The sequence below is a fragment of the Bos mutus genome, chromosome 25, assembly GCF_027580195.1.
Source record: "Bos mutus isolate GX-2022 chromosome 25, NWIPB_WYAK_1.1, whole genome shotgun sequence".
Classification (NCBI taxonomy): domain Eukaryota; kingdom Metazoa; phylum Chordata; class Mammalia; order Artiodactyla; family Bovidae; genus Bos; species Bos mutus.
In genome coordinates this window covers 12,884,428-12,898,196 of record NC_091641.1, presented here as the reverse complement: position 1 = coordinate 12,898,196, position 13,769 = coordinate 12,884,428, and the positions used below count along the sequence as shown (strand labels likewise).

At 45.2% G+C, this 13,769-nt stretch overlaps 1 protein-coding gene across 1 annotated transcript in view; it reads right to left on the bottom strand.

The window, feature by feature from the left end:
* The window catches only part of GALNT17 (polypeptide N-acetylgalactosaminyltransferase 17), a 429,083-nt gene that overhangs the window by 53,628 nt on the left and 361,686 nt on the right, over positions 1–13,769 (bottom strand). The window lies entirely within an intron of this gene.

The window sequence follows — 13,769 nt, the reverse complement described above, 5'->3', positions numbered from 1 at the left end:
CTGCTGGGTTTTGTGATTCTTTGATAGACGAGGAGGCGGCGGCTGTGGTCATGCCCACTGGTGTTCCCCAGTGTTCTTGCTCTGCTGATCATTTGCCCTGTAACCACTCACTGCGTATCATCTGGACATCTCCAGACAAGCCAGGGGGAGCCCAGCGGGCCATCTGGGGAGCTCCTTCTGGAGTGTGGGTCATTGGTGCTGTGCAGAAAACACAAATCTGGGAAACCCTCCCCCCTGAGCTACCTGCAGTGTGCTCACCCCATAAAGCCATCAAGATGTGCCCTGGTGGCCCTGTCCTCCTCCATCTGTGGCAGACCCTCTCCTGCCAGCTTCCTTGTCTTCCTGAGGGACATTCTGAGTTCTCATTCTGATGAGGGTTCTTGGTTCACTATAGATTCATCTTTGAGGTCTTTCAGCAACCTGACTTGTGGTCTTTCCTTTTGCCATCGCCTGGTGATGGGAGAAGGGAGGAGGGAGATGATGGAAATGGGGTTGAGAAGCAAGGGGTAAGCCCCACAATTCTGTGTGTGTGCAAATCTGCGCACACACACAAAGGCTCACTGAGTGCATGTTTCCCAGAAACTCCGTGCCAGGTAGCTGTGACCAGAGCTGACACCAACTAAGCATTTCTTTTGTGCCAAGCAAGCACTGTTTTAGTCGTCACATGTATTTATTTAATAAAGAAATGAAAGCACCAAAGAATTGATGCTTTTGAACCGTGGTGCTGGAGAAGACTCTTGAGAGTCCCTTGGACTGCAAGGAGATCAAACCAGTCAATCCTAAAGCAAAACAGCCCCGAATATTCATTAGAAGGGCTGATGTTGAAGCTGAAGCTCCAGTACTTTGGCCACATGATAAACAGTCGACTCATTGGAAAACACTCTGATGCTGGGAAAGATTAAAGGCAGGAGGAGAAGGGGATGACAGAGGATGAGATGGTTGGATGGCATCACCGACTTAATGGACATGAGTTTGAGCAAACTCCAGGAGATGGTAAGGGACAGGGAGGCCTGGTGTGCTGTAGTCCATGGGGTCACGAAGAGTCGGACATGACTTGGCGACTGAACAAAAACAATACATTTATTTAAATCCTCACAACTTTGGGAACTGGGTACTCTTGTTCACCTCATTTTTCTGATGAGGAATAGAAAGCACAGAGAGGTTAAGTAACTTGCCCAAGGCCACACAGCTAGTAAACTGCAGAGAAAGTATTTGCATTCAGGAAGCCTGATGCTACAGTCTGTGCTCTTTATGGCTATGCTGTACAGACAGAATACGATGCAACATCCATTCTCAGGGGGCAGAGGAGCTCAGAGTTTGAAGGGAAGGGTCATGTCCAGATCCAGGAAGATGGGAAGGGGCAGATGACTCATGCTACAGGTCAAACACTGCACTCATGCAAAGAAGAGAATCTGGATGTGAGGTGGAATAGCATGCAGACAGGAGGAGATGGCAAGGAGGGGCAGAGAGGGGGTGTCATGAGCAGATGGGCCAGTCAGGAAAGTCCAGGCATGAAGACCCTGACCCAGCTCCCTGTGAATCCTCCAAGGCCAGCCCAGAGTTTATAAGAGGTGTTCTAAACACTGCCAAAGAGTCCATTGCCCACTCCCCACTGCTACAGCATCTTAAGACTGGCTGGGAGAATCCACATTTATGGAGGATTTTTTGAAGAGTTTGCAAATCATCCCAGTCATTCTAATGCCTCCTGGTTCAAACCAGACCCCAAGGGCAGTCTCTCAGCTTGTGGATGGGAGTGATCAAGCCCAAACCAGACAGAGGCAGGTCAGCTCCTGAGAGATGCCACATCCAGAAAGTGTCAGATCTTGAAATGACCTGGAGAGAAGTCTCAAGTTGTAGTGAGGCCAGACAGGTGTCAGGGCAGGTGGATGCATCGAGAATAAAGCCAGCACAAGCTAAGAGACACAAAGGCACGAGTGAAAGCAGGCTTACAGAGGGCTGGCGGACAAAGGCCACTCATCCTAAGGACGAAAGGATTTCTTCTGAAGACTCAGGGGTCCAGCCACTCTCAGTAAATCTTAACAACCTTTGTGTCCAGTGTTTGAACTGATGTCCTTCCACTTGGGAAAGTATGCTCTCATTTTCTGCTCCCATATATACAGCAAGACCATCATTTTGTGCTCAGAAAGCCCAAGAAAAAGAATGGCTAGAACAGTTTGACGGATACAGTGGAGCGACCTCATAATGTTAGCCTGCACAACAGGCCTCCTACCTGCCCAAGGGCAGGGTACCATGTTGGATACTCTGGGGACTCCATTCATGTAGATTCTGTGCTGTCTCTTACCCCGTATGATTTGCTCTGAAGCCATCACTCCAAAGTACCAAGTGTCAGAAATCCCCCCAGCAAAGGAGCTGAGCTGACTAACTTGGGGGCTACTGGTTCTTCATCTCCCAAGGAGATGAAAAACAAACAGGTTCCAAGGCATCTATCCAGGAAGGACATTCTCTTTTTCTGGTTGACAGATGGAAAAATTAAGCCCCAGAAACCAGAGTCAAAGGAAAGATACTTTATTGAACTTGACTAAAGAAGACAAGAGCCCTTTCCTAGAGATACATCATGTGGCCAATCTGGAGGAGAGGCCCAGGGGACCCTTTAAGACAAAATGAAGGTTGTATTTCTACTCAAGGATGCTATGGTCTTACCACGGTTTCCAAAAAATGAAGATAGGAAAATAAATATTTTTTTATTCACTGTCCATCCATCCATTGGTCTATCCATCCATTCATTCTTCTGTTGATCCATCCATCCATCAGTTCATATACCCATGCATCTGTTGATCTGTCCATCCATCCATTCATCCATCTTTCCATCCATCCTACAAGTTTCTTAAAGGCCAATGGCATGCCAGGCACCACATGAAGTTGCCCAAAGGACACATTTATGAATAAGACAGACACAGGCCCTCTTCTTAGGCAGCTTGCAATAGAACAGATGAGGGAGCTGATGAGGCAATTACAAAGTATTTCAAGCACACTGAGAAGAAAAAGATGTTCTGGGCGTCATGAGAGCACAGATGTAAGGGAAGGGAGAAAAAAGAAAGCCAGGCACTTAAAAAGGAAGTGTGTTCCCACTGAAGTTGTTCACACTGAATTAATACCTGGCTCAAGCTCTCTTTACCTAAGGATCCAATTAAAATGTGGGATTGCTGTATCTCTCATATCTGCACTCAAATATACGACTTAAGCCTATAATTAACTGAGTTTTTAAAAAATGCAACCCAGTAAAATCTCAGACCCAAATCCCATCCTTTGAGTTATACACTAAATGGCCGATTAGCAATCGGACAAAGGCCACTGTCCCAAAGCCAGTAATTTGGTCTTCAGTGTGATCTGATTTTGCAAGCCTATGGAAACAGAATCAGAATGAAACTGATACTTATCCAAAGGAGGAAAAAAACAAATGCTTTCTGGTGCCGGAAAAGTATGACAACCAGAATAGCTGAAGAGGTCAGCAGAAACTTGACACAGAGAAGGCTTTATGCTTCGGACAATTATTCCTTTTCTGTCAAAAAGATTTGGTGCCTTCCTTATTTTCTCACCACCTTATTTCAAAATTACTCTCTGGGTGAGAAAAATGATCTCAAGAAAACTTTCAGAAATGGTGAATGATGACAAATATATTGATGAAAAAGAAAGCACAAAGGTTCATATTGCTTCAAAATATAACACCAAAGGCAACGTGAAGGGATCTGCGTCATTTCACACTTTCAACTAATTTTTAAGGATAAAGAGGAAAGGAGGAAACTTTACTCCTTCTTTTGGGATCTTACTCATAAGATGAGTGATAAAGAGGGTGACAAGAGCCTCACCTTGGGCTCCATATGGTTTTCTTGGTTGACAGATTCAGGAACATTGAAGGCGAGGGGCAGTGGTATGTGAAGCCCATCTTTTATTTCCAGGAGTCTGGATGAGAAGAGGAGGAGGGGAAACCAGAGCTCAAAGGGGAGGAGACTAGACAGTTTATAAGATGAAAAATGGTGCCTGGGAAAAAAGGGAAGAAATCTTGGTTCTAGCTGACTTCAAGCTTGCCTTGAGGCACCATTGTAAACTGCCCACCTCAGGCTCCAAGAACAGGTCCAGATTTTAGTGAGAGCCCCATTCTTGTCTGGTTGAGGCAGCAGTGGGAGACCACCCGTCAGACACGTGTGTGCAGTGTCCATCAACAGGTGAGTAGATAAACAGGATGTGGTACATATAAGCATAATGGAATACTATTCAGCCATAAAAAAGAACAAAATTTTGCCATTGGCAGCAACATGGATAGACGAGGACATTATGCTAAGTGAGATAAGTCAGACAGAGAAAGACAAATACTGTACATCACTTACATGTGGAACCTAAAAAATACAACAAATTAATGAATAGAACAGAAAAGAGACTCCCAAATACAGAGACAAACTAGTGATTGCTAGTGGGGAGGAGAGAAGGGGCAATATAAGGGCGGGGGTGTAAGAAAAGATTGGCTCTAAGGATGGATTGTACAACGCAGAGAAAAGAGCCAATATTTTGTAATAACTGTAAGTGGAGCATAACCTTTAAAACTGTATTACAATATTTACATGGAGCCCCAATAGGTATTATCTCAAGGGCCTCCCGTCCCATCCCCCTGTCAGATCAGCTAGACAGACACTCCACGTGACAGAGGTGTGGTTGTGCCCATTCAAGCACCACTTAGAACTGGAATCCACATGCTCAGGACTCTTCCTGTTGCCTTAGGCTACACCTGGCTTTGTCAGAGGTAGGTGAGATGAGGGCTAAGCCTCCTCCACTTGGAATCATCAGTGGAAACCTTGCTGCTTTCCATCTGTCAAGCCAAGAGAAAGCCATGCCTCTTCTCATGGCCTCATTCATTCAGAGCCCTTTGGAGAGCAAAGAAGCTGATGCAAAGCAAGGCAATCAGAAAGTACTGTGTTGCCAAAAAGTTCATTTGGGTTTTTCTGTAACATCTTCCAAAACAATCTGAAGGACATTTTTGACCAATCTAGTACTTCACTTCTAAAAAGTAGATAGGGCTTCCCTGGTAGCTCAGCGGTAAAGAATCTGCCAATAATGCAGGAGATGTGGGTTTGATCCCTGGATTGGGAGGATCGCCTGGAGGAGGGCCTGGCAACCAGTTCCACTATTACTGCTGGAAAATCCCATGGACAGAAGAGCCTGGAGGGCTACAGTCCATCGAGTTGCAAAGAGTTGGACACGACGGCACACGTACAAAGAGTACACAGGAACGAGAGTCTGGGTGCTCTAAGGTGTCCCACAGGCTGGAAAAGCCACACCTGGCGCTGACTTCCCAGGCGATCTGCGGCTGACCAGTGGATGGAGGGCTGGGAGAGTAATAAGCTGACAGAGTCTGGGACAAGGTGGGCAGAGCAGGCTTGCGGGTTTGGAAGCAGGCTAAGCCCCAACTGAACAATCACATCTGAAATTAAATATGACAAACAGTCTGGTTAGCTACACCAGAGCGCTGGCAATGAATTAGCCTCTGTGAGCTCTGCTGACACTTGCCTCTTCACCCGCTGCCCCTCGCCACCCGCACCATCCCTTCCAGGCAACACTCCTCCCCTCCAGAAGCCAGCACACTGGTGCCAGAGGATTCTTGTCAGTCACATTGGTCTTGTAACAAGTTGTCTTCGAAGGAAACAGTCAATGATTTCTCCCTTAAGGAAACAGTCAATGATTTCTCCTCACCCAAACAGTCAATTGGGTGAGGATGGAAATGACCCCAGGAATGAGCTCTAGAAGAAAAACCAGGGTTGGCGTAACTTAATATATTCACATTAAAAAAGAACTGGGAATTGAGACCTTTTTTTTTTTTTTTTTTTGGTTTTGAAACACTAACTTTGTTTGTGATGAAACGCTAAGTTTAAAAACACTAACTATCTAAAAACAACTTGTCAGTGATATTTATTTATACAATTTCTTAATAAGGTGGTAGTCCTTTTAAAACCAAACTTTGAGGTTTTTCTAGCTCCACATATCATAACATGTAATTTCTGAAATTGTGATGTTAATAACTCGTTTTACTATTTGCCAGCTGTATGATCTTAGCGTGCGTGCGTGCTCAGTCGCTTCAGTTGTGCCGGACTCTTTGTGACGCAGGGACCGTAGTCTGCCTGGCTCCTCTGTCCATGGGATTTCTCGGGCAAGAATACTGGAGTGAGTTGCCATGTCCTCTTCCAGGGGATATTCCTGATCCAGGGATCGAACCTGCGTCTCCTGCAATGCACGTGGACTCATTTCTGCAACCCCCCTATGATCTTAAACAAGTTATTTAATCTATTTGTGCCTCAGTTCCCTCATCTGGGAAAAAAATGGTGACAATAATGGTAATCTACCTGTTAAAGTGGCAAGAAGATTGAATTAATAAAGCACTATAGAGGCTAGAGGATTTTACCATAAAATCCTGGACTATCAGGACTAAAATAGAATTGGCTAGTTGTACTTCCAACACCCAGAGAGGTTCAAAGACTTGTTCTAGCTGGTGAATGAGCCAGACCTGAAATAAACCAGGATTCTTGACTCTCACCACTTTGACTTTTTTATACTTTTTTTTTTTTTTGAAATTATGTGTCCTGGAGCCAAACAAGATAGAGGGGGGTGACTAAAAATATCCAGACGTAGCCATTCAACCAGTGGAGGAGACTGAATGCAGTGATCTGGAATGCCTCTCCCAGCTCTGTGTCCTCATTGGTCATCGCAGAAAGCCGCAACTGCCCAAGGAAAAGATGGATGCTGCTTCGGCTGACGTGCCTGGAGAGTGACACTGCTTCCCAGGGCTGGTTAATGCAGACCCTTTGGCATTTTTGCATTTGATTTCCTTAATGTGATGGCTCTGTTTCCTCGCTGTCTAGCAAAAGGTCAATTCCTATTTGTCCTCTAATAAATGGGCTATTTAACGCCGGGGCGGGGGCGGGGAAATCAACAACAGAAAACTCTGATTGCCATCTCCAAACAACTGCAAAGTAAATCATCTACTCTGGGTTTCTTCTCTAAACTTTAAAATTTTTATCACCTACATATGGATGCTCATCAGCCCTCCCTGGCAGCATCTAACCCTTTATGGAGTAACTGCTTCTCAAAAAAAGATCCTGCTTTTTTGAACATGTTGTATTTTGGGCTTCAGCCTTGAACTGCTGGGATTGCAACTGCTTTTTAACTGGAACCAACAACCAGGGCTGGCTTGGATTCAGAGCTGAGCCTCCCTGCATCAGAACTGTCTGCTGGAACCTGGAGATGAGGGAAGAGGGGCCAAGTCACCTTCGGGTTACGACTCTCAGAGGAAGCTGCCTCTGTGCCTGGGGACTCTGCCGGCTCAGGAAACAGAATTTCCATTCTCTGACCAGAAAAAAGAAGCCCTGTTTGTTATTCCTGGGGATCGGCAGATAGAAACTTAAGTGGTTCATGTAGAAGTCGTCACGTCACCCAGTTGATGTCTGACAAACCAGAAGCTCAGATGAAGGGAGACAAAAGAACCACCGAGGATATTTTAAGTGCTTTCCATCAACATGCCAGACTAAGACGTCCTTTCCTTTCCAAAGGGAAATGAATGTGGGTTTCCCCCTGCCTTCTGTGTCTGAGAAGAATAATCAGCATTCTGGAAAGGAAACTGCCACTTCAGATTCTCATTTTATCAAGCAATTATTTAGAATTTACAGCTTATTAATACAACAAGGCATCTCATTGACACAGTATGCTAAAAAGCTTATGCCCAATCAGAACATCAGCACAATAGATGGCTAAACACCATCTCTTCTCCACGCACTCCTTTGATTTAACCAATTTTAACAAGGCCCACAAAGAGCATGTGCTGATGGCCAGTCGTCCATACTGAAATGCAGGCAGAGTAATTATGCACCATATAAAATGACTAATGCTAAGCATCTAAAGGGCTATTTCCATATGCACAGCACTTTCGATGGAGTGTGTGTCGGACTAGATTTAGCTGTTGTGGGATGAAAACCAACATAGGGAAAAATCCAAATACTTAGGTCAAATTCCCTCTTCTCCCACTCACACTGTCTCAGGGTCTGACCTCAAATTCCTCTACACCCTTGGTCTAACTCTGCAAACAGTAAAGTTTTCTACACTGGGGGAATGTTCCATTTGAACTGACTGACAAGGTTAATGCCAGTTGAGAATATTTTCCAAGAACAAAGAGACCTTCCTTGGTCTTAATGATACCAATTTCTTCCTCCACTGATGCTTTAGAGACACGAGATGGGGCCAACTATCACCCACGTTGTGGCCGGGTGTGTCTCCACACTCATCTGTGCTCCTTACTGGGGATTGTTCCCTGCAGCTAAGGTGGTCCCTCCACTGTCCCCTCACTCACACCCTCTCCCTGCTTTGGGTCATATTCCTCTAGGCAGAAATTCCTAACCGCTTGTTCCACGGTTTTCCCTTCTGCAAGGCCAGCAGGGTTATTCCACACTACCGTCTCCCTCTTTCTCTGAATGCCTTTTGCATTTTCATGGCACCAGATAATAAGCTATTTTCTCCTTTTCCCAAGGCTTCCCTGATAGCTCAATTGGTAAAGAATCCATCTGCAATGCAGGAGACCCCAGTTCGATTCCTGGGTTGCGAAGATCCCCTGCAGAAGGGATAGGCTACCCACTCCAGTATTCTTGGGCTTCTTTTGTGGCTCAGCTGGTAAAGAATCTGCCTACAATGCGGGAGACCTGGGTTCAATGCCCTGGGTTGGGAAGATCCCCTGGAGAAAGGAAAGGCTACCCACTCCAGTGTTCTGGCCTGGAGAATTCCATGGACTGTCCATGGGGTTGCAAAGAGTCAGACATGACTGAGCGACTTTCACTTTCCTTTCCCCAAATGTTTACTATATTAATGCCAACAAGCAAGTAAAAGCTTTCTGAGTGTCTACAACTGACCCCGAGAAGGATTCTTCGTCATCTAGCAAACATTTTCTTACATTTCTGTGCTAAAGGCTTTCTTGGCCGTTGTGAGGAAGAGAGGAGGCAAAAAGATTCATGAAGGCAGTAGGGCGGGCGTGGGAAGGAAGCTTATAAAAGCTACTGGGAACAAAGGCAAGACAAAGGAAGTGTGTTTGTCTGAGATACAATAATGTCACACTGTCTATGGGCAAGGGTGGGCATCTGGGGCTGGGATGAGTGATGACTTGTAACTGGAGGTAACTGGCACTTGACCTGGATCTTGAAATCAGTGCATTGGACCGGGGTCCTCTGGGGGATCTTGAGTACCTACGTGCAGAGGACAGATTTCAATCTGACAGCAGTAGGGATACAGTAAATGTTTCTCACAAGACGAACAGCAGGTCTTTATCTATTTCAGAAAGAGGAGATGACAAAAAATCCCAGGGGGCTGAAATAACAGTATAAATGAGGGTAGGCAAAGGGCCGAGAGAGCAGGTGTTGCTCAGAGACAGTCAGGGTTCTCAGGAACCCCTGGATGAACTGGATGTGAAGGAAAATAAAGAGGTGGAGACACATGTTCAAAAGCTGTGTGGCCACTGGTCAGGGGAAATATTTTTTAAGCTGCTCTACAAGGCATGTGGGGTCTTAGTTCCCTGACTAGGGATTGAACCCATGCCCCCTGCAGTGGAAGCAAGACATCCCACCATGCACAGCCAGGGAAGTCCCCTAACTTCTCTGTGTTAAGCCACTTAAAGTTCAGGGTATAGCTGTTATTGTAGCACAGTGTATCTTATCCTGACTGATACGGTTCCTTAGGAAATAGCATTGTGTCTCCTTGGAAGGAAGGAAGTTCGGTTCATATTTGGTCTGCTCTGTTGCATGCACGCAGCTGTGTTAAGTCACTTTAGTTGTGTCTAACTCTTTATGACCCCATGGACTGCAGCTTGCCAGGCTCCTCTGTCCATGGGATTCTCCAGGCAAAAATACTGGAGTGGGTTGCCTTGCCCTTCTCTAGGGGATCTTCCCAACCCAGGGATTGAACCCGGATCTCTTATGTCTCCTGCATTTTGTAGGTGAGTTCTTTACTACTAGAGCCACGTGGGAAGGCCTCTGCTCTGTTGAGGAAGCGCCAGAGGAAGAGTAACTCCCTTCATCTGGGGATTCTTTCCGTCTTTTTCTTTGAGAACTTTTTTCATTATTAGATCCTGTCTCTATGTTTGATTATCATGCCAGTCATCTTTTCCTACATTCTTCTGGAAATATTGAAGTTTATCTCTTTATCTTCTTCAGTGTTAATTTTTCTTTTTAACCCAACCAAAGAAACAGCGCATGGTCTCTTACAGTTTTAACTCCATTTTCTTATGTGCCATTCTGTTTATGATTAGCAGATATAAAGCCCCCCCTCGGTCTCATTGAGAATTTGTAATAATGGTTTCCTACCTTTTCAAGTAAGAAATCATTTAGATGTGCCTGTAAGCTTTTATTCTTTTGTGTTACAAAACGATTTCATAGGCTTTTCTTTTTTTTTTTTTCTTTGTCCACATACTTTCTTGAGTCCACTGAACTGATGATAAAACTCTTTTATTTCTTAGGCACTCTTAGAAGTCTTTTTAATGGGCTTCTCACCACATCACCATTTTGGGTCATATCAACTTGTATTTTAACAAGACCTCCAGTTGGGGAGAAATGGGTCATTTATTTCTGACCACCAAATAGGGTTTAGCTTTGTCTCTCCCTGACACTGTCCCTCTTTTCAGATTCATCATAAGCTCCATTAATATTGCCTGTGTCTTCTTGAATATATCAGTCTATCTCACGTGTTGTAGAGACTTATAATCCAAGATTTTGAGCAAGATAAATCAAAACAGGATTCGTGTGTGTGTGTCTGTGTGTGTACATGTGGGCATATGTGTGAGCATGAATGAAAGTTAACAATGGCTAAAACTTGATGGAAATTCAGCAAAACCAAGAATCTAAGAAATATTTGCCAATTACATGACCACTGATGTATCAGAAAAGCAGAGGGTGAGAAAGATGGGTAATCAGGCCAACTGAGTGATGAGACACTGTGATCAGCACACCGAGATGCCACAAGTAAGAACCTTTACGTACTCTACGAAAATTGAGACGTACCATCTCTGCTGTGAGATAAGATCAGATGGTACAAAAGATCAATAAAAACAGAACATCCCTCCAGTGGACAGAGAAAGGACATTTTCACAAAAAGATAACACTGCCATGAGCCATGAGTCTCTTACTCTCTTCATGTTAAATGTTGGCCATCGGAACACACCAGCCACAAACGGTGACGGACTCAGAATGAGGTGAGCAGTGTCTGAAAGAATGCACACTCTTAGTTGCAGTCCATAAATATTCAAATTGGTAAGCCTCTACCAATACAATTTTTATTAACTTGCCTCCCTTGATCTTGGAGAGCATCCCTTAGGCTAAATGAATTTCTCTTCTCTCTGATCATGCCTTTTTCTTCTCCTGGAGAAGAAAATTACCCCCACGTGTCTTTTACGGTGTAGCCAGATGTGATTCCGGACCTCCCAACCCTGGAATCCTCTTCTGTAATCCCAAGGGGTCCTGGCACATCTGCAATATGGGGCTCATCACACTTTCTTCTATGTATGGATTTCTTTCTTTTCTTCTTTGGGAATAAGACCTATAACTTCCTTACAGTATACCCTCAAACACAGGGCTCTGCTTGAAACCTACTAGGTGCACAACTGCTCTCTAAATATTGAATGAATGAATAAACGGCATGTTGGCTCAAAAGCAAGTCTTCCTTAAGTTTATTTTTTTAATTTTTTATTTTCCTTAAGTTTAAATACAGTGTTAGGGACTTCTCGGTGGTGCAGCGGATAAGAATCTGCCTGCCAATGCAGGGGACGCTGGTTCGATCCCTGCTCCGGGAAGATTCCATGTGCCGCAGAGCAACTAAGCCCGTGCACCACAACTACAGAAGCCTGTGTCCCTAGAGCCTGTGCTCCACAAGAGAAGCCACTGCAGTGACAAGCCCATACACCACAACAAAGTGTAGCCCCTGCTCACTGCAAGGAGAGAAAACTCGAGAAGCAACGAAGACCCAGTGAGACCAAAAACCCAGTGATGAAGATTGGTCAAGTCTGAGGGTGAAGAATAGGGACAGCTTTCTAGGCATCCCTGACTCAGATCTTCTCAATGTAGCTTTGGTGATTAGCTCTGAAGGAAATTCCCCCAAACATTTGTTTTTCAGTGAGAAAACAGGTGGGTTTATCCACTCAGTATCCACAGTAAGACGTAATCTAAAGCCTAACCCATAACTTCGAGAATAAGGAAAAGGATATATTCCTTGCCCCCCACCCAGATCTTGACCGTATATGAAGAGTCAGGTTCTTTTCTGGGCAACAGGGGCTTCCCTGGTGGTCCAAAGGCTAAGACTCTGCATTTCCAAAGCAGGGGGCCTAGGTTTGATGCCCAGTGGGGGAACTAGCTCCCACATGCTGCAAATGAAAATCTTGAGAGAACAGCACTTTTTCTGGGCAATACAAGAGGAGAAGGTCCTGGATGGTAGGAGATTCAAAACATGAGATCAGAACCAGAGAAGAACTGGGTATGTTTATCCTACCGAAGAGGGGAGTGGTGGGGCAGGGGGTGGGGGAGAGCACGCCATTGGGGTCTTCTATCTGAAGGAATTTTGTCAGAATAGGAATTGAACTTACATGGCAGAGCTCCAGTGGGTAGAACCATGCCCCAAACAAGACCCACAGGGAGACACTGCATTAAAGCTGCCGTGAAATAAACTATAAAGCAATATTGCACGATGGTTCATTCTGCCTGAGTCTGATGTCTTGCTTCTCCATTTGCTTTCCTGTCTATACAATGGTGATACTAGGAGCTCACTGGGCAGATCTAAGCATTAAATAAAGTGATGAGCACTTAGCATGGTACCTGGCTTCTGGTCAGCATTCTGAAACGTGAGCCATTTGTAGCACCAGTATCAGCGGTCTGATGAGTCTGGCGATAGGAGAGGTGTCAGGTGATGAGCACCTTGTCACCAGAGGAATTCAAGTACAGGCTGACATATGAACTTTTAGGTCCCTCCCCAAAGACCCGTACACTGAACCTGAGCCTGAACGTGATCTGATGGGGTATCTCCCTTGGAACGTGTCTGCAAGCACTCTGGACCCTTCAAACAGCTAGAGAGACAGAGACAGAGAGAGAGGAGCCATATGCTAATCTGTGTGCAAGAACCATCTAGGAGAGAGCAACACAGAGTCAGTTACCATTACTCCATTCCTAGTTTGAAATGCTCTAATTACTCTACATTAAAGCAACTTTTTCAAAGTTGAAACATCAAAGATGCAGATTTTGCCGTCTTCCCAGGTCACCACTGGTGAACAAAGAAGGGTTTATCTGTTTCGGGGGGTGGTGGGTGCTGGGGTGGGGGCGCTGGGAGCTGCCTCCCCAGCAATGGGTGCTCTGAACGGAACAGAAATAGCTCAAGTTTGGAGTCTGAGAGGCAGTAATAGTTGTGCCCCTCTGTGTTTAGTTGCTCAGTCACATCCGACTCTTTGTGACCCTATGGGCTGTAGCCCGCCAGCAAGATTACTGGAGTGGGTAGCCATTCCCTTCTCCAGGGGATATTCCTGACCCAGGGATCGAATCTGGGTCTCTTGCATTGCAGGCGGACTCTTTGCCATCTGAGCCACCAGGGAAGCCCTATTTGTCCCCCAAATGGCATGATATAGTATTATTTCTCTTTGCAGATAATATAGCTTGGGTGTGAAAACTCTACATTAAAAAAAAAAAAAATGAGGGATGCTCACAGAATTTCTTCCCTACAAGATCTTGAGCTTGGGAGAAGAAAGACATCAGCTG